This window comes from Somniosus microcephalus, chromosome 23, assembly GCF_052327205.1.
Source record: "Somniosus microcephalus isolate GS21.2 chromosome 23, FLI_Smic_1.0, whole genome shotgun sequence".
Lineage (NCBI taxonomy): Eukaryota > Metazoa > Chordata > Chondrichthyes > Squaliformes > Somniosidae > Somniosus > Somniosus microcephalus.
In genome coordinates this window covers 70,077,758-70,098,799 of record NC_141009.1, presented here as the reverse complement: position 1 = coordinate 70,098,799, position 21,042 = coordinate 70,077,758, and the positions used below count along the sequence as shown (strand labels likewise).

At 50.4% G+C, this 21,042-nt stretch overlaps 1 long non-coding RNA gene across 1 annotated transcript in view; it reads left to right on the top strand.

Annotated features, from left to right (window-relative positions):
- LOC147101944 (uncharacterized) overlaps positions 1-21,042 on the top strand; it is a 395,113-nt gene that overhangs the window by 229,367 nt on the left and 144,704 nt on the right. The window lies entirely within an intron of this gene.

Sequence of the window (21,042 nt, the reverse complement as noted above, 5' to 3'; positions counted from 1 at the left end):
AAAGTAACCACACTCTGTACAGTTAAACAGCATAAATACAGATACAGACTCAGGCTGTAGCTAACATGTTGTTAAAGGAATTATATACAAACGATCTGAGTCCTTTGGTGGCTCCGCCACATGTGCCCCCCCAGAATTGTCTTTAACAGCAAAAGTGAGGCGTCGAGGAGGCCGGACAAGTCTGTCCGAGCGATTTCGGTAACCCTGCAGAGGAAGCTGATGGACGGTGGTCGAGCTGGCGGGCGGTTGTGGTTGAGCTGGCGTGGCGAGTGTGGTCAAGCTGGCGGGCGGCTGTGGTTGATCTGGCACGGTGGCTGCGGGCGGTCGGCCACGTTTCGGCGGTTGAGTGATGACGACTGGGCGGTCCAGGTCCAAGTGAGCCGGCTTCAACCGGTCCACCGAAATGCGATCCAGCTTTCCTCTGATGTCAACCGAAAAGGATTTGTCTCCTGATTCAATGACGCGGAAAGGACCAGTGTAAGGGGGCTTGAGCGGATCCCGGTGAATGTCATGGTGGATAAATACGTACTCGGCGTTCTTCAGCTCCGCTGGCACGTGGGAGTTCTGTAAGCCGTGATTTGATGTAGGCACCGGAGCGAAGCATCTGGCCACTTCCTGGTGGCGGACCATGGCTCTGTGGGAGAAGGGAGGAAATCCCCCGGTACTCGGAGCGGCTGGCCATAAACGAGTTCTGCCGAGGACGATTGCAGGTCTTCTTTGGGCGCCGTACGAAGACCCAAAAGGACCCATGGGAGTCTGTCCACCCATCCTGCACCTTGAAGACTGGCCCGTAGGGCGGCTTTAAGCGACCTGTGGAATCGCTCGCACAGGCCGTTCACCTGTGGATGATAGGCGGTGCTGCGATGAAGTTTGGGACCGAGCCCCTGAGCTACAGCGTTCCAGAGCTCCGAGGAAAATTGTGGCCCACGATCGGAAGAGATGTCTGCCGGTACCCCGAAACGAGCAACCCAACAAGAGATGAAAGATCGAGCGACGTCTGCCGAAATGGTGGAAAGCAAAGGAATTGCCTCTGGCCACCTAGTGGTGCGGTCCACCATGGTGAGGAGATGCGTACAACCATGGGAAGGCGGAAGTGGCCCCACAAGGTCCACATGCACGTGGTCAAAACGATGCTCTGGAACAGCGAACGTAGCCACTGGAGCTTTTATATGACGCTGGACCTTGGCCTTCTGGCAGACCACGCAGGTGTTGGCCCAGTCACGGACATCCAGGTGCATACCCTTCCAGACGAATTTCGCCGACATTAGCCGTTGTGAAGCCTTCATACCAGGGTGCGACAACCCGTGTATGGCGTCAAACACTTTCCGGCGCCATGCGACTGGCACGATAGGTCGGGGAACGCCCATGGAGACGTCGCAAAGGAGCGTGGTGCCTGTGGCCTGGAAACTGACGTCGGCCGCTTGGAAACTAGAGGGGACGGTTCTGTATGATTGGACCTCTGGGTCCGAGGCCTGATCCACAGCCATGAGGGCGTAGTCAATCCCCAGGTGAACCGCATGGACCGTCGCACGGGAGAGGCAATCCGCTACCAGGTTGTCTTTACCAGACACATGTTGAATGTCCGTGGTGAATTCAGAAATAAACGTCAGGTGATGTTGTTGATGAGCGGACCATGGTTCGGCGGTCTTGGCCATGGCAAACGTTAGTGGCTTGTGGTCGACAAAAGCCGTGAAGGGACGTCCTTCTAATAAGAACCGGAAATGGCGGATGGCTAGAAAAAGGGCCAGTAACTCCCGATCAAAAGTGCTGTATTTTCTTTCATTTCTCCGTAGTTAACGGCTGAAAAACGCCAGCGGTTGCCACGTGCTGTTCACCCACTGCTCCTGCACTGCGCCGATGGCGTAGTCTGACGCGTCTGTGGTAAGGGCAATGGTGGCACCTGGAAGTGGGTGCACCAGCATGGTTACGTTGGCCAAGGCGCTCTTGGTGTTGACGAACGCCTGGTCCATCTCGGCCGTCCAGCTGATTGGATCCTTACCGGACTTGCCCTTGAGGGCCTCGTACAAAGGCTGCATAAGCAGAGCCGCCTTAGGGACGAATCAGTGATAGAAATTGACCATCCCGAGGAACTCTTGCAGGGCCTTGACAGTTGGCGGGCGTGGGAAAAATGTAACAGCCTCCACCTTCGTCAGTAAGGGGACGGCGCTGTCTGATGTGATGCGGTGTCCCAAGAAATCTATCCGCTGCAGGCCGAACTGGCACTTGGCCGGGTTGATGATTAAACTGTGCTGGCTGAGGAGTGTAAAGAGGGTACGCAAATGGCAGATGTGCTCTTCCTTGCTAGCGCTGGCGATGAGGATGTCGTCGAGGTAGACGAAGATGAAGTTTAGGTCTCGGAGCACGGAGTCCATCAAGCACTGGAAAGCCTGTGCCGCGTTCTTCAAGCCAAAGGGCACCCACAGGAACTCAAAAAGGCCAAACAGGGTGATGACTGCGGTTTTCGGGATGTCTTGCGGGTGCACGGGAACCTGGTGATACCCACGGACGAGGTCGACTTTTGAAAAGATGGAATTTCCCGCCAAATGGGCTGAGAAATCCTGAATATGCGGGATCGGGTACCGATCAGGAGTAGTGGCGTCGTTCAGGCGTCGGTAGTCACCGCATGGCCGCCGGCCGCTGCCCGGTTTCGGAACAATGTGGAGAGGCGAAGGCCAGGGACTATTCGACCGGCGAATAATCCCCAGCTGCTCCATCGTGTCAAACTCCGCTTTCACAGCCACGAGCTTGCCGGGTTCAAGCCTTCTAGCCCTTGCATAAACCGGGGAGCCAGTAGTGGTGATATGATGTTCAACACCATGCTTCGTGGCCGAGGAGGAGAAAGTGGGCCTGGTCAGCTCCAGGAACTCTCCGAGGAGCCGAGTGAAGTCATCTGGAGATGGGAACGCGCAGGCGACAGAGCGCGACACGGCGTTACTGCGGCGGCACGGAATCGAGTGGAAGGTGGCCGCGTCGATCAACCGGTGGTGCCGGACATCGACGAAGAGGCCGTTGGCACACAGAAAATCCGCCCCTAGGGTGGCCTGCGAGACTTTGGCTGTGACGAATTCCCAATGGAAGCGCTGACCGCCGAAACACACTTGGACCCGCCGCTTTCCGAAAGTTCGAATGGCTGCGCCATTAGCCGAGGGAAAGGCCGTGGCCCCCAGCTTGAATATCGAGATTCGACGCAGGTAGGATGCTACACTGCGTCCCGGTGTCGCAAAGGAAACATTGACCCAATAGGGAGTCGGTGATGAAAAGAAGTTTCCTCGAAGATCCGACGGCCATCGCAGCCGTGGAGGGCCCGTTAGACCCGGTCCTCCTTCACCAGGAATGCTGCAGGAGCTTTGTTTTTTTTGGGGCGAGAAACTGCAGGGGGAGCGGCAGCGTCGTGCTTTCGCGCCAAAACGGGCGTGGTAGGAGCACCAGCCCGCTGCAGGAGGAGCTGGAGCCGCGTCTGTGAGGGATGGGCGCCTCGTGGCAGCACAGCACTGCTGGGTTACAGTGAAAATCTTATCGGCTTCGGCAGCAAGCTCGGCACAGTCTGTGACATCGGACCTGGCTAGGGCAGCCTGTACTTGCTCCAGCAGTTGGCAGAGGAATAGCTCCCGGAAAAGGAAGCATTCTGGTTCGGCATCTAAGAGCGTGAGCATTTGGCTCATGAACTCGGACGGTTTGGACTCCCCGAGGCCGGGCATAGCGAGAAGCCAGCGAGCGCGTTCTGACTTCGAGAGCCCGAAGACTTGTAGCAACCGCGCCTTTAACGTATCATACTTGCGGTCAGTGGGTGGACTACCGAGTAGGCTGATGATCCGCGAGGCAGTGGCGCTATCGAGGATGGAGACCACATAGTAATAACGGGTCTGATCCGCGACGATGTTCCTGATGGCGAACTGGGCTTCAGCCTGGATGAACCACGCGGCTGGTTGTTGCTCCCAGGACTGTGACAGTTTCAGAGTCACGGCGTTCGTGTCCATGCTGAAGATCTTCCACGAAAACCGTTCACGAAAGTCGGGGTCACCAATGTAGGAACGGAGGTTCCTAACTAAAAGACTGAGTTCTACTCAGACGATCAAACAAAACGAACTTTAATGAAACAAACAGGTTTTAACAAGAAACTGCAGGATAACATCGAATGTAGGTCTGCTCTCTCCAGAGGCTCCACGAGGACTGCAGGGCGGTCCCGTGGCTGACGTCATGACATCATCACGTTTTTCCCGCCAGTGGGGGATCACGTGATGAACGGCGTAATGTCATCACGTTTTAACCGCGCTGTTAAAGTAACCACGCTCTGTACAGTTAAACAGCATAAATAAAGACACAGACTCAGGCTGTAGCTAACATGTTGTTAAAGGAATTATATACAAATGATCTGAGTCCTTTGGTGGCTCCGCCACCAGCCTCCTTTGGCACTGCTGCTCGGTCATGTTGAGGAAGCTCATCCTCTGCCTGTAAACCCTGTGTTGGAGGTATCTCCTGCAGCCCTGCGCTGGCGCCCTCTGCCCTGTGCAGCATCAGGTGGGTGAGGAGGAGGTTGGCGCTCCTGTTGCTGCTGCTGCCGTTGTCCCTGGTTCTGCTGCTGCCGCGGCTGCTCTTCCTCCGATTCTGAGGACCAGGATGAGAGGGTAGAAATGGTTCCCATTCCCCTGGTAGATAACTCAGTTGAGGAATAGATGTTATAAGTGCTCAGTCAATGTGGGGAGAGGGTTTTCCAAGGAGGTCACAGTGCATATGGAGCTCAGCTTAAACACTTACAAGTTCAATAGACCTGCAAAATGTGTAACAAAACCACAAAATACAAAGTACTGCCATCTGAAAGTCAGCCATGTTACAGGTCCGCTTTAATACTGCAGGAGCAGCTGTCAACAATTCACCTACTGCCTGAACCCGGCACAATCAGCTGGCGTGTTTGGCGCACGACATGGAACACACTGAAAATGTCATAAAATGGGAAGAGCCAGTACAAAGGGATTATGTAGGCAGTTAATAAGCTGTTAACTGCCTTAAGTGACTCTCCCGCCGTTTGGTGTCGGGTCTTCACCACCTTGGTGAAAGGAAGACCCATCGATATAGACATCTTCACCATGGTGAAAGGAAGACCCATCGATATAGACATCTTCACCATGGTGAAAGGAAGACCCATCGATATACACATCTTCACCATGGTGAAAGGAAGACCCATCGATATACACATCTTCACCATGGTGAAAGGAAGACCCATCGATATACACATCTTCACCATGGTGATAGGAAGACCCATCGATATACACATCTTCACCATGGTGATAGGAAGACCCATCAATATACACATCTTCACTATGGTGATAGGAAGACCCATCGATATACACATCTTCACTATGGTGATAGGAAGACCCATCGATATACACATCTTCACCATGGTGAAAGGAAGACCCATCGATATACACATCTTCACCATGGTGAAAGGAAGACCCATCGATATACACATCTTCACTATGGTGATAGGAAGACCCATCGATATACACATCTTCACCATGGTGAAAGGAAGACCCATCGATATACACATCTTCACCATGGTGAAAGGAAGACCCATCGATATACACATCTTCACTATGGTGAAAGGAAGACCCATCGATATACACATCTTCACCATGGTGAAAGGAAGACCCATCGATATACACATCTTCACTATGGTGATAGGAAGACCCATCGATATACACATCTTCACCATGGTGATAGGAAGACCAATCGATATACACATCTTCACTATGGTGATAGGAAGACCAATCGATATACACATCTTCACTATGGTGATAGGAAGACCAATCGATATACACATCTTCACCATGGTGATAGGAAGACCAATCGATATACACATCTTCACTATGGTGAAAGGAAGACCCATCGATATACACATCTTCACTATGGTGAAAGGAAGACCCATCGATATACACATCTTCACCATGGTGAAAGGAAGACCCATCGATATACACATCTTCACTATGGTGAAAGGAAGACCCATCGATATATACATCTTCACCATGGTGATAGGAAGACCCATCGATATACACATCTTCACCATGGTGAAAGGAAGACCCATCGATATACACATCTTCACTATGGTGATAGGAAGACCCATCGATATACACATCTTCACTATGGTGAAAGGAAGACCCATCGATATACACATCTTCACTATGGTGATAGAAAGACCCATCGATATACACATCTTCACTATGGTGAAAGGAAGACCCATCGATATACACATCTTCACCATGGTGATAGGAAGACCAATCGATATACACATCTTCACCATCTTGCTGAAAGAAAGACCCATCTGGCAGTGGGTCCTTCAGCACGGTGTGTGTTTCGAACTCCAACAGGGGCAGTGGATACTGGTGAGGTTCCCCTGGGTAAAGTGAAAGTTGCGGTAGCGAGGTAGTTTCTTCAGGGTGATGTGCAAATCACACTCCATGAGGAACAAAGTCCAAGGGTTCAGCCTCGCAGAGGCAACCAGAGCGTCTCCTCCTTGCTTTAGGGGATTCAAGGGTGTATGAGGAGAGTAAAAAATCAGCGACTGCAGACCTGTGATAGAGGTAAATATTGGACTGCCCAAAAAGTGGCCAATACATGTCTCTCACAGGCATATGTCTCCTCCACCCCTGTCAGAATCCGTGAGGCAAATGCAACGGGAAGCAGTTTGTTCTGAACATTTTGGCATAAAACTGCAGCCAAGCTTTGAGCAGTAGCAGCGATTTCCAGGTGGCATGCTTTATCCGGATCGGGTGAGGAAAGGTGAGAGGCTATCATCACTGCAGCTTTCAACTGTCCGATTGCCCTGGTGTGTGCTCCTCTCCAGTTATCTTCAAGTTCTTTATCCTGAGGTTCGGTAGGCCATACAGTGGTCTGGCCAGCTCAGAAAATTGTGGAATAGATGATCGCTGGTAGCCCACCAACCCCAGAAAGGATCGCAATGCTGTTCTGGAAGCAGGCAGGGGCTGTCTGTGGATCACATCTACTGTATGTTGGTCAGGGCTGCGTCCTTCATCCGAGATGTTAATGCCGAGGAAAGTAATTTCAGGTCGCAGATTGGCCTTGTGAGGGCTAATGTTAAGACCAGGATCTGTCAGCTGCTGCGGCAGTTCCTGGAGCCCTTGTGTATGTTGGTCGCGGTTTTGGGTGGGAAGAAGCAAATCCTCGACATACTGTAACAAGCAATCTGGAGGTGAAAAGGTACTGAGCGCTGCAGCTATTCTCCAATAGAAAATAGCGGGAGAATGATGAAACTCCTGTGGCAGGCCAGTCCAGGTATGCTGCATATTCATATTGGTCCTCCATCTTCACAGGAATACTCCAGAACCCTTCGGAGATATCGCCTCTGGAGAACCATTTAGCTTTCCTTGGCATTCAGGGTAATAATGTGGGGGCCCCTCTCACCACCGGAGAGCAGGCTGGAGTCACTGGATTTAACTTCTGATAATCAATGGCAAAACACCAACTCCCATCTGGTCAACTTGGTGATGAAAGTGCCCTGCCATCAAACCCCCTGCTGTAACAGCGCCTGGACCGCAGCCTGCAGTGCAGGGTGGCTCTCAGCTGGAGTAGGGTGCTGCTCATCATTAACAAGCATCAGCCCGCTAACCTCTTTTCTTATAGTCATTTTTATGGGATGTGGGCGTCGCTGGCAAGGCCAGCATTTATTGCCCATCCCTAGTTGCCCCTTGAGAAGGTGGTGGTGAGCTGCCTTCTTGAACCGCTGCAGTCCGTGTGGTGAATGTACTCTTCCTTTCCCTTCAGCTGCTCATGGTCCTGCTTGTGCCTGGCAAACACCGCCGTGTCCTGTGTTAATAGCGCCTGTATATCTGGGTCTGGGTCTGATGGTGAGCGGTAGATCTCGGCTCTCTTCATCGCAAACACCGCCGTGTCCTGTGTTAATAGTGCCTGTATATCTGGGTCTGATGGTGAGCGGTAGATCTCGGCTCTCTTCATCGCAAACACCGCCGTGTCCTGTGTTAATAGTGCCTGTATATCTGGGTCTGGGTCTGATGGTGAGCAGTAGAGCTTGGCTCTCTTCATCGCAAACACCACCGTGTCCTGTGTTAATAGCGCCTGTATATCTGGTTCTGGGTCTGATGGTGAGCGGTAGAGCTCAGCTCTCTTCATCGCAAACACTGCCGTGTCCTGTGTTAATAGTGCCTGTATATCTGGGTCTGATGGTGAGCGGTAGAGCTCAGCTCTCTTCATCGCAAACACCACCGTGTCCTGTGTTAATAGTGCCTGTATATCTGGGTCTGGGTCTGATGGTGAGCAGTAGAGCTCAGCTCTCTTCATCGCAAACACTGCCGTGTCCTGTGTTAATAGTGCCTGTATATCTGGGTCTGGGTCTGATGGTGAGCGGTAGAGCTCAGCTCTCTTCATCGCAAACACCGCCGTGTCCTGTGTTAATAGTGCCTGTATATCTGGGTCTGGGTCTGATGGTGAGCGGTAGAGCTCAGCTCTCTTCATCGCAAACACCGCCGTGTCCTGTGTTAATAGTGCCTGTATATCTGGGTCTGGGTCTGATGGTGAGCGGTAGATCTCGGCTCTCTTCATCGCAAACACCGCCGTGTCCTGTGTTAATAGTGCCTATATATCTGGGTCTGGGTCTGATGGTGAGCGGTAGATCTCGGCTCTCTTCATCGCAAACACCACCGTGTCCTGTGTTAATAGCGCCTGTATATCTGGGTCTGGGTCTGATGGTGAGCGGTAGATCTCGGCTCTCTTCATCGCAAACACCGCCGTGTCCTGTGTTAATAGTGCCTGTATATCTGGGTCTGGGTCTGATGGTGAGCAGTAGATCTTGGCTCTCTTCATCGCAAACACCACCGTGTCCTGTGTTAATAGCGCCTGTATATCTGGGTCTGGGTCTGATGGTGAGCAGTAGATCTCGGCTCTCTTCATCGCAAACACCGCAGTGTCCTGTGTTAATAGCGCCTGTATATCTGGGTCTGGGTCTGGGTCTGATGGTGAGCGGTAGAGCTCGGCTCTCTTCATCGCAAACACTGCGAGTGTGACTGGCACAGCCCGCTCAGAGAGGGGATCCCTTGGTGAAACCAGAATACATTGTTGGTATAATCCACCCTCAGACCACAACACTGGAGAAAATCGGACCCGAAACTACCTTCACAGCTCATCATTCTCATCACATTAATGACCTGTATCTGCGCCTCCTGAATTCCGTGCGCCTGGCTCAGGGAACCCTCAATGTTGCCTCAGGGTGACATTCAGGAGATGGGCTGTGAATGGTGGGAACAGTCGCTCCAGTGTCTGTTAACACATTCTGTCCTTGGCCTCCATTAATAATGAGAGAAACAAGAAGATGGTCACTGTGATCACACCGACCCCCGCCACTGGCTCGCCATTGTGTGGGCTCCCAATCCTTGCAGTCGGGCGGAGCGGCTGATGGAGCCCTGGCCACAGCTTTACCATTCTCACTCATCCACTTATAAAATTCTAATAGGACTGGACAGACTAGATGCAGGAAGGATGTTCCCGATGGCGGGGAGTCCAGAACCAGGGGTCACAGTCTAAGGATAAGGGGTAAGCCATTTAGGACAGAGATGAGGAGGAATTTCTTCAGCCAGAGAGTGGTGAACCTGTGGAATTCTCTACCACAGAAGGCAGTAGAGGCCAATTCATTAAATATATTCAAGAAGGAGTTAGATATATTTCTTAAGGCTAAAGCGATCAAGGGATATGGGGAGAAAGCAGGGACAGGGTACTGAATTTGAATGATCAGCCATGATCTCACTGAATGGCGGAGCAGGCTCGAGGGACCGAATGGCCGACTCCTGCTCCTATCTTCTATGTTTCTCTCATCCAAGCAATGAGCTGTCCCAATTGTTGCTCCAAGGGGCTGACTTTGGGCGATCCATTTTTACGCCGCTGATTGTGGTTGTCGAGGCTGGCAGCACCGTGCCAGGTGCCCCAGTACCGCTGTCACCGATCGCCACCAGAGTTGCTTGCGAATTGAGGTGAAGTCTCTGAATTATCAACAGCGCTCACTGGCATTTTACTGGGGCTGTGGTGATCCTTCGCAATGCCCCATGCCTGAGAGGCAGTTTAATAGTATTACTCCGGGGGGGGGGGGGGGGGTGCGGGTGGTTGTTATTATTGATGCCCCATGGCTCTCTTCACCAGCAGGTGCACTTGGGTCTGTTTAAACAGGGTATCGGCCCTTGGATTGGGGGCTGGACCCCCCACCTTGCAGAGGAGCCCCTGTGGGCTGCGCCAATTCAGACAAATCCCACAGCCGAGTTGCCAATGCGCAGGGTAATCTAGAGGAGCTCGAGTCTGTCCACATTGAAGCATTATATTCAACTGACCCACACCCAGTAACTGCAGAATGTCGATTCCGCTTTCTGCCGGTGTGCTGGCTGGGAGGAGGGTGTTAGGATTGAGAGAGGAGTGCAGCCCTGAGCACCTTCGTGTATTCCCCATTCTCCAATTCCCCATTCACCCGCCCGAGACACCAACCGGGGTATCCCCATCCTTGATCATTCCGAGCTCGCACTGATAGCTTGCGGCAACATAGGTTTATCAGCCGAGGGTGTACTGGTGACTGCTCCACCCGTATTGCTTGAATAGTGTTAACAATCTGGGACACTGGCAGCGCTACCGTGCTCCCCCCCTCCCCGGTCCCACCTCAGCACACTCGGCATTACGGTCACATGTAGCCTCTTGCTTCAAATGATCCCAATTTACATCATTGTTGTCGGACCCATCTGTTCAGTCTCCAGCCTTGCCCTAAGTGAGCGGAGGCCAGAGCTCCGGTCTATTTAACATTCCCTGTAATTCAGAAATGTTTCATTCCCATTGCGTGTGATCCACCGCTCTCATTGGCCGGGTCATAAACTCAAGCAAGGCTGGAGCAGCTCCGAACTCCTGATTCAATCTCAATACAATAGCAAAATACTGCGGATGCTGGAAATCTGAAATAAAAACAGAAAATGCTGGAAATACTCAGCAGGTCAGGCAGCATCTGTGGAGAGAGAGACAGAGTTAACGTTTCAGGTCGATGACCCTTCGTCAGAGCGCTAATGAAAGGTCATCGAGCTGAAAGGTTAACTCTGTTTCTCTCTCCACAGATGCTGCCTGACCAGCTGAGTATTTCCAGCATTTTCTGTTTTTATTCCTGTTTCAATCTGCTGTGCTGTGTGTGTGAAATATCCGGTTCCTGTGTTGCCCGCTGACTCCCTGGCCTGTGAGCTGTAACTGAGCCAGCACAACGGGTACCTCCTCCAATCGTCGTGGCGCTCTCTCTTTTAACCGATCACTTACTCTATTTTCACTTCTCTGCGCACAGAAGTGAGCCGCGATTCTTTAAAAAATGCCTCGCTGTTTTTCATGTCACCTTTTTCTCACTCACCAACCCCTCTCTGTGGGTCACGTTTTGGTCATTACAGAGACCAACGCCTCACGATAAGCTTCTATTGAGCAGCTTTCCTGACAGCCGCCATGGTTTTTAAAAATTCGTTTATGGGATGTGGGCGTCGCTGGCAAGGCCAGCATTTATTGCCCATCCCTAATTGCCCTTGAGAAGGTGGTGGTGAGCCGCCTTCATGAACCGCTGCAGTTCGTGTGGTGAAGGTACTCCCACAGTGCTTAGGGAGGAGTTCCAGAATTTTGATCCAGCGACAATGAAGGATCTGCAATATACTTATAAGTCAGGATGGTGTGTGACTTGGAGGGGAACTTGGAGGTGGTGGTGTTCCCATGCGCCTGCTGCCCTTGTCCTTCTAGGTAGAAGAGGTCGTGGGTTTGGGAGGTGCTGCCGAAGAAGCCTTGGTGAGTTGCTGTCGTGCATCTTGTAGATGGTACACCCTGCAGCCACGGTACGCCGGTGGTGGAGGGAGTGAATGTTTAAGGTGGTGGATGGGGTGCTAATCAAGCGGGCAGCTTTGTCCTGGATGGTGTCGAGCTTCTTGAGTGTTGTTGGAGCTGCACTCATCCAGGCACGTGGAGAGTATTCCATCACACTCCTTACTTGTGCCTTGTAGATGGTGGAACAGCTTTGGGGAGTCAGGAGGTGAGACACTCACCGCAGAATACCCAGCCTCTGACCTGCTCTTGTTGCCACAGTATTTATGTGGCTGGTCCAGGTAAGTTTCTGGTCAATGGTGACACCCAGGATGTTGATGGTGGGGGATTCGGCGCTGGTAATGCCGTTGACGATCAAGGGGAGGTGGTTAGACTCTCGCTTGTTGGAGATAGTCATTGCCTGGCACTTGTGTGGAGCGAATGTTACCTGCCACTTATCAGCCCAAGCCTGAATGTCATCCAGGTCTTGCTGCATGTGGGCATGGACTGCTTCATTATCGAACTACTGCAGGATTAAACCCATACACTCGATGACTTTGTTCAGGTAGAAAACTAAGTCCTCGGCACTGGGTCTCACACAATCAGGAGAGTTACTAATCAGGTCCTGCATCGCTCGACAATTATGTAACAAGTTCGATGCCCGACTCAAAATATGGATGCAACAAATATCCTTTTATTGTGTTGGACCAAGCCCATATACGCACAATAAGCATTAGACACAGAGAGAAATAAACAATACTACCGCGTGTTCTTTCCCCGGCAGAGACATGTAGTTGTTGTTCCTTTCCAGTTCTGATCTTCACTACAAATTTCTAAAGAAAAGCTCAAGATCTTATAGTGTGATTCTCAGAATGACTTTCATTGCTGATTGATTATGGCATTGTGACCAAGACCCCTAGAAAGATGTATTCCCTACAAGATAACAGATACCACTTGTTTTTATCCTGTTCATCCATTGTTCCATCTCCTTATCTCAAACCTGCCTTGGTTTAACAGTTTCTCACTGTGGCCATAAAAACAAGTCACACATCTTACATCCAGTGTTTCAATTAAAACAGTGTCACCTAAATAGTACCCCGACACATCAAAGCCTACAGCACCCTGGGAATGAACAACTTTTAACCATTTCATTAAGTAAAAAGAAACCAAAAACTTTAATCATAAGAGATTAAACCAAATCCTAATCCTACGGATAAATGTATACACAACTAGTGTATCTTACATGACCACACGCTTGCCTATATTGAAATCCATATGCCACAGTTTTGCCCATTCACTTAATCTATTAATGTCTCTGTAATTTTATGCTTCCATCTACACTGCTTACAATGCCGCCCATCTTTGTGTCATCGGTAAACTTGGACATGTGGCTCTCTATCCCGCCATCTAAGCCGTTAATAAATACAGTGAAGAGGTGAGGCCCCAACACAGATCCCTATGGGATGACACTAAATCACCTCTAATTCTTCTAAACTCCAGAGAATATAGGCCCAATCTCTCCTCATAGGACAGCCCTCTCATCCCAGGAATCAATCGCGTGAACCTTCGTTGCACCGCCTCCAAGGCAAGTATATCCTTCCTCAGGTAAAGAGAACAAAACTGCACACAGTACTCCAGGTGTGGTCTCACTCACCAAAGCCCTGTATAATTGCAGCAAGACTTCCTTACTCTTGTATTCCAACCCCCCTTGTAATAAAGGCCAACATACCATTTGCCTTCCTCATTACTTGCTGTACCTGCATGTTAACTTTCTGTGATTTGTGTACAAGGACACCCAAATCCCTCTGAACTCCCAACATTTACTAGTCTCTCACCTCTTAAAAAATATTCTGCTTTTCCATTCTTCCTACCAAAGTGGATAATTTCACACTTCCCCACATTATACTCCATCTGCCACCTTCTTGCAGAATCACGTAACCTGTCTATATTCCTTTGCACGATAGCAAAATACTGCGGATGCTGGAAATCCGAAATAACAACAGAAAAAGCTGGAAAAACTCAGCAGGCCAGGCAACATCCGTGGAGAGAGAAGTAGAGTCAACGTTTCGCGTCAAGCTCTTTGTCAAGACTGGATAGGCACAGGGAATGAAATAGATTGAGAGGCCAGGCTGGGAGAGAACAAGAGAGAAGAGACATTAAGAGGTATTCAAAATTTCAGATCGTAACCTCGGCCCCCATTGCATTTTTACTTATTTTTTATCCCCACCTTTGTTTTGGCCTTTCCCCCCCCCTCCTTTCTCTCTCCCACATGGCAGCTGTCTCCCATTCTGATAGCACATTTCACACCTAGAGCCGTCTTTTGTCTCCACTAGTCCAATCACCATCTCGTCTCGTTTTGAATACCTCTTAATGTCTCTTCTCTTTTGTTCTCTCCCAGCCTGGCGCCTCAATCTATTTCATTCCCTGTGCCTTTCCAGTCTTGACAAAGAGTTTGACTCGAAACGTTGACTCTATTTCTCTCTCCACGGATGTTGCCTGGCCTGCTAAATTTTTCCAGCATTTTCTGTTGTATATTCCTTTGCAGCCTCTTTGTGTTCTCCTCACAGCTTATTTTCCCACCTAGCTCTGTATGATCAGCAACTTGGATACACTGCACTCGTTGTTTACTACATTTACGAGTTTCGTGTGATCTGCAAATGTTGAAATTATGCCCAAGTCCAGGTCATTAATATATATCAAAAAGAGCAGTGGTCCCAATACCGACCCCTGGGAACATCACTGTATACTTCCCTCCAGTCTGAAAAACAACCGTTCACCACTACTCTCTGCTTTCTGTCCCTTAGCTAAGTTTGTATCCACGCTGTTACTGTCCCTTTAATCCCATGGGCTTCAATTTTGCTAACAGGTCTATTATGCAGTACTTTATCAAATGCCTTTTGAAAGTCCATATACACAACATCAACCACACTACCCTCATCAACCCTCTGCTACTACATCAAAGAACTCAGTCAAGTTAGTCAAACATGATTTGCCTATAACAAATCCGTACAGGCTTCCATTTATTAATCCAGTTTTCCAAGTGACAATTTTGTCTCGGATTAGTGTCTCTAAAGGTTTCCCCACCACCACCGTTAGTCTGACTGGTGTGTCATTGCTGGGTTATGCCTCTCCCTGGAGGGGTGTAACATTTGCAATCTTCCAGTCCTCTGGCACCACCCCCATATCGAAGGAGATTGTGGCCAGAGCCTCTGCTATCTCCACCCTGACTTCCCTCAGTAACCTAGGATGCATCCCATCAGGACTGGGTGACTTTTCTACTTTGAGCACTGCCAACCTTTCATGCATTTCCTCGTTACCTATGTTGATCCGATCCAATTTCTCTACACTCTCCTCCTTTAGAACCTCGTGTTTTGTGAAGGCAGATTTAATACCTCAACCATGCCCCTGCCTCCACAAGATCATCTCCTTTTTGGTCCCTAATCGGCCCCACCATTCCTTTTATGCACATGCACTCCAAACCCATCCTAGTCTGCCTTGCATTTTCCCCGTCTGATCCCGCCTATTTCTGAACGACTCTTTATTCCAATACTGTTTGTGTCTCTCAGTCCTCTGTGCACCTTATTTCTCCTCTCTAATGCTTCACCATGATGAACCTCCTCCTGCCAAATTAGTTTAATCCCTCCCCCACAGCACTAACCGCCCCGCAAGGACATCCATAGACACTCCTTTAGCTTGCATGTTAGTTATCTTCTCAAAAAATTGAACTATGTTTGTTAGACATGACTTACCCATTACAATCCACGCTGACTCTCTGACCAGCTCGTTTGTCCAAGTGCTCAGTCACTCTGGCCCTAACAACAGATTCTAGAAACTTCCCCACAACAGACCTTAGACGAATAGGTCTAGAATTTTCTAGTTTATCGCTCCGTCCTTGCTAAGGCTTCCCCAACGTCCATGGCCCGGACAGTCCCTGCTCCATAGGTCTTACCTTGTTCACAAGAACAGGCCCCAAAAACTCCAGATCAAAAGGCCTAGAATCCTTGTTATAGTGTGGACCGCAATAGTGCGCACAGCATGCTAACCGAGGTCTTATATCGGCTCCTCATTATCTCGTCTTTTATATTCTGTACCTGGTGATAAAACCTAGATTTCCATTAGTATTTTTACAGCCTTATCACCCTGAGGAGCTGCTTTAATGTCCTGTGAGCCTGTTCCCCAAATCCCTCTGATCCCACAGCCCCGCGCCTACTTCCCCAAATCCCTCTGATCCCACAGCCCCGAGCCCACTTCCCCAAATCCCTCTGCTCTCCCACAGCCCCGAGCCTACTTCCCCAAATCCCTCTGCTCCCCCACAGCCCCGAGCCTACTTCCCCAAATCCCTCTGCTCTTCCCCACAGCCCCGAGCCCACTTCCCCAAATCCCTCTGCTCCCCCACAGCCCCGAGCTTACTTCCCCAAATCCCTCCGCTCTCCCCACAGCCCCGAGCCTACTTCCCCAAATCCCTCTGCTCTTCCCCACAGCCAAGCCTACTTCCCCAAATCCCTCTGCTCCCCCACAGCCCCGAGCCTACTTCCCCAAATCCCTCCGCTCTCCCCACAGCCCCAAGCCTACTTCCCCAAATCCCTCTGCTCTCCCACAGCCCCGAGCCTACTTCCCCAAATCCCTCCGCTCTCCCCACAGCCCCGAGCCTACTTCCCCAAATCCCTCTGCTCTCCCACAGCCCTGAGCCTACTTCCCCAAATCCCCCTGCTCCCCCACAGCCCCGAGCCTACTTCCCCAAATCCCTCTGCTCCCCCACAGCCCCGAGCCTACTTCCCCAAATCCGTCTGCTCCCCACAGCCCCGAGCCTACTTCCAGTCACAGTATAATTACTGCTGGTATTTTTTTTTAACAAAGTGCATCTCCTCACACTTACTGACATTGAATTCCAGCTCCCACATTTTAGCCCATTCCCCCATCTTATCAACAGCTCTTTGTAACTTCCTTTGCTCTAAGAATTAACTATACCTCCTATTGTGTTTCCATCTGAAAATGGGGTCACCACTCCCTCTAGTCCTGTATCCAAATCCTTGCTCCACACAGTGAAGAGAACCCTGTGGGACACCTCGACCCACTTCCAACCACTCTGGGAGACACTATATAAAGGAAAGTTCTAGGTGTGTCACAGCCATCGATGAAATTTCTAAACAGAGAAAGTAGACTGTAACAGTCCAATTATACCACAGCCAGGAACAGGGTAGAACTAACAGAATTACAGCACAGGTGAGGTTAGCTAATGTGCGGCAGAATGGATTTTGCCTGTGTTAAAATCTAACTTATATTTTTGAGTTGGGAGAGGCAGTGGATTGAAGGGCTGGGAGGGGCAGAGGATCGAAGGGCTGGGGGGGGCAGAGGATCGGAGGGCTGGCAGGGGCAGAGGATCGGAGGGCTGGGAGGGGCAGAGGATCGAAGGGCTGGGAGGGGCAGAGGATCGGAGGGCTGGGAGGGGCAGAGGGTCAAAGGACTGGGGGGGCAGAGGATCGGAGGGCTGGGAGGGGCAGAGGATCGAAGGGCTGGGAGGGGCAGAGGGTCGAAGGGCTGGGAGGGGCAGAGGATCGGAGGGCTGGGGGGGGCAGAGGATCGGAGGGCTGGCAGGGGCAGAGGATCGGAGGGCTGGGAGGGGCAGAGGATCGGAGGGCTGGGAGGGGCAGAGGGTCAAAGGACTGGGGGGGCAGAGGATCGGAGGGCTGGGAGGGGCAGAGGATCGAAGGGCTGGGAGGGGCAGAGGATCGAAGGGCTGGGGGGGGCAGAGGATCGAAGGGCTGGGAGGGGCAGAGGGTCGAAAGGCTGGGAGGGGCAGAGGATCGGAGGGCTGGGAGGGGCAGAGGATCGAAGGGCTGGGAGGGGCAGAGGGTCGAAGGGCTGGGAGGGGCAGAGGGTCGAAGGGCTGGGGGGGCAGAGGATTGAATTCCTGTTGCAACACAAAAGTACTCTAAAAATAACGTATTTTGAAAGCTCTAATGTGGCTAACAGAAATGTTTTAGAATACAAAATCCATTCAGAGTACTGTGTCCCGTTCTGGTCAGACCCACCTTGAACACTGTCCAGTTGGACACCCCGTGAACTGACCCGGCACCCCGCAAACTGACCAGACACCTCGGGAAGTGTAACCAGCTGCAGCTACGGGCAGACCGCATTGCGGCGCTGGAGCTGCGAATGGATACATACTGGAGCATTCGCGACGCTGAGGACATCGTGGCTATCACGTTTAATCAGTTGGTTAGAGGAACCCTGCACTGTTGCAGATCTTGCCGAATTCAACAACAAGGCGCAAAAATGTGTCCAGTTCTGGCTGGGCTATTGAAAGACTGTCCGTGGACACGATAAGACGACGACTGCAGGTAAAGGCTGCACAGGCAGGAAGGGAACAGGTGACCGCCAAGCATAGTAGTAGGTGCAGGCAGGTAGTGCAGGGGTCCCCTGTAGCCATCGCCCTCTCAAACAGATATACCACTTTGGATATTGTTGGGGGGGGGGGGGGGGGGAAGACAGCAGCAGCCAACTTCCTGGCACCGTGGGTGGTTCTGCTGCACAGGAGTAAAAAGAGTGGGAGAGCTATAGTAATAGATTATTCTATTGTAATAGATAGGCGTTTCTGCGGCCGCAAACGAGACTCCAGGATGGTATGTTGCCTCCCTGGGGCAAGGGTCAAGGATATCTCGGAGCAGCTGCAGAGCATTCTGGAAAGGGAGGGTGAACAGTCAGTTGTCGTGGTGCATATAGGTACCAATGATATAGGTAAAAACCAGGATGAGGTCCTAAAAGCTGAATATAGGGAGTTAGGAGGTAAATTAAAAAATAGGGCCTCAAAAAGGTAGTAATCTCAGGATTGCTACCAGTGCCACATGCTAGTCAGAGTAGAAATAGAAGGATATTTCAGATGAATACGTGGCTGGAGGAATGGTGCAAGGGGGAGGGATTCAAATTCCTGGGACATTGGAACCGGTTCTGGGGGAGGTGGGACCAGTACAAACTGTGGACGTAGTGTATTTAGACTTCCAAAAGGCATTTGACAAGGTGCCACACAAAAGATTATTGCTTAAGATAAAAAATCACGGGATTGGGGGTAATATTCTGGCATGGATAGAGGATTGGCTATCTAACAGAAGGCAGAGAGTTGGGATAAATGGTTCATTCTCAGACTGGCAATCAGTAACTAGTGGTGTTCCGCAGGGGTCAGTGCTGGGTCCCCAACTCTTTACAATCTATATTAACGATTTGGAGGAGGGGACCGAGTGTAACATATCAAAGTTTGCAGGTGATACTAAGATGGGAGGGAAAGTAGTGAGTGAGGAGGACATAAAAAACCTGCAAGGGGACATAGACAGGCTAAGTAAGTGGGCAGAGATTTGGCAGATGGAATACAATACTGGAAAGTGTGAGGTTATGCACTTTGGCAGGAAAAATCGTAGAGCAAGTTATTATCTTAAATGGCAAGAAACTGGAAAGTACTGAAGTACAAAGGGATCTGGGGGTCCTGGTGCACGAAACTCAAAAGGTTAGTATGCAGGTGCAGCAAGTGATTAAGGCGGCCAATGGAATGTTGGCTTTCATTGCTAGGGGGATAGAATATAAAAATAGGGAGGTATTGCTTCAGTTGTACAAGGTATTGGTGAGACCGCACCTGGAATACAGCGTACAGTTTTGGTGTCCATACTTAAGAAAGGACATACTTGCTCTCGAGTCAGTACAAAGAAGGTTCACTCGGTTAATCCCGGGGATGGACATATGAGGAGAGGTTGAGTAGATTGGGACTCTACTCATTGGAGTTCAGAAGAATGAGAGGCGATCTTATTGAAACATATAAGATTGTGAAGGGGTTGGATCGGGTGGATGCGGGGAAGATGTTCCCGATGATGGGTGAAACTAGAACTAGGGGGCATAGTCTTAGAATAAGGGGCTGCTCTTTCAAAACTGAGATGAGGAGGAACTACTTCACTCAGAGGGTGGTAGGTCCATGGAATATGCTGCCCCAAAAAGCTGTGGAAGCTACATCATTACATAAATTTAAAACAGAAATAGACAGTTTCCTAGAAGTAAAGGGAATTAAAGGTTACGGGGAGCGGGCAGGAATTTGGACATGAGTCTAGGTTCGGATCGGTCATGGCCCTGTGGGTAGCGGAGCGGGCCCAGGGGCCGTGTAGCCTGATCCTGCTCCTATTTCGTGTGTCTAATTCTGTTAGATTCAGGAGATGGTTCTGTGATAGTGGATTGGCGGTTAGGATCAGATCAGCCATGATCTTATTGAATGGCGGAGCAGGCTCGAGGGGCCGATTGGCCTACTCCTGCTCCTATTTCTTACGTTCTTATGTTGGGGAGGGTTTAAACTAAAATGGCAGGGGGTTGGGAACCTGTGCAGGGAGACAGAGGAATGGGAAATAAGGATAGAAGCAAAAGACAGGAAGGAGAAAAGCAAAAGTGGCAGGCAGAGAAGTCAAGGGTTTAAATCAAACATGGCCACAGTAAATAATAGTTCTAAGAGTGTTAAAAAAACAAGCCTGAAGGCAACATGGATTTACAAAAGGTAAATCGTACTTGACTAATTTACTGGAATTTTTTGAGGATGTAACTGGTAGGATAAGGGGGAACTAGTGGATGTGGTGTATTTGGACTTTCAGAAGGCTTTCGATAAGGTCCCACTTAAGAGATTAGCGTGTAAGGTTAAGGCACATGGGATTGGGGGCAAGGTACTGACTTGGATAGAGAACTGGCTGGCAGACAGGAAGCAACGAGTTGGAATAAACGGGTCTTTTTCCGAGTGGCAGGCGGTGACTAGCGGGGTACCGCAGGGATCGGTGCTAGGATCCCAGCAATTCACAATATATATTAATGATCTAGACGAGGGAACTAGATGTAGTATCTCCAAGTTTGCAGACGACACAAAGCTGGGTGGGCGTGTGTGCTGTGAGGAGGATGCTGAGAAACTCCAGTATGATTGGACAGGTTGGGTGATTGGGCAGATGTATGGCAGATGCAGTATAATGTGGATAAATGCGAGGTTATCCACTTTGGTGGCAAAAACAGGAAGGCAGATTATTATCTGAATGGCTATAGATTGGGAGAAGGGGAAGTGCAACGAGACCTGGGTGTCCTTGTGCACCAGTCGCTGAAGGTAAGCATGCAGGTGCAGCAGGCGGTTAAGAAGGCAAATGGTATGTTGGCCTTCGTAGCGAGAGGATTCGAGTACAGGAACAAGGATGTCTTGCTGCAGTTGTACAGGGCCTT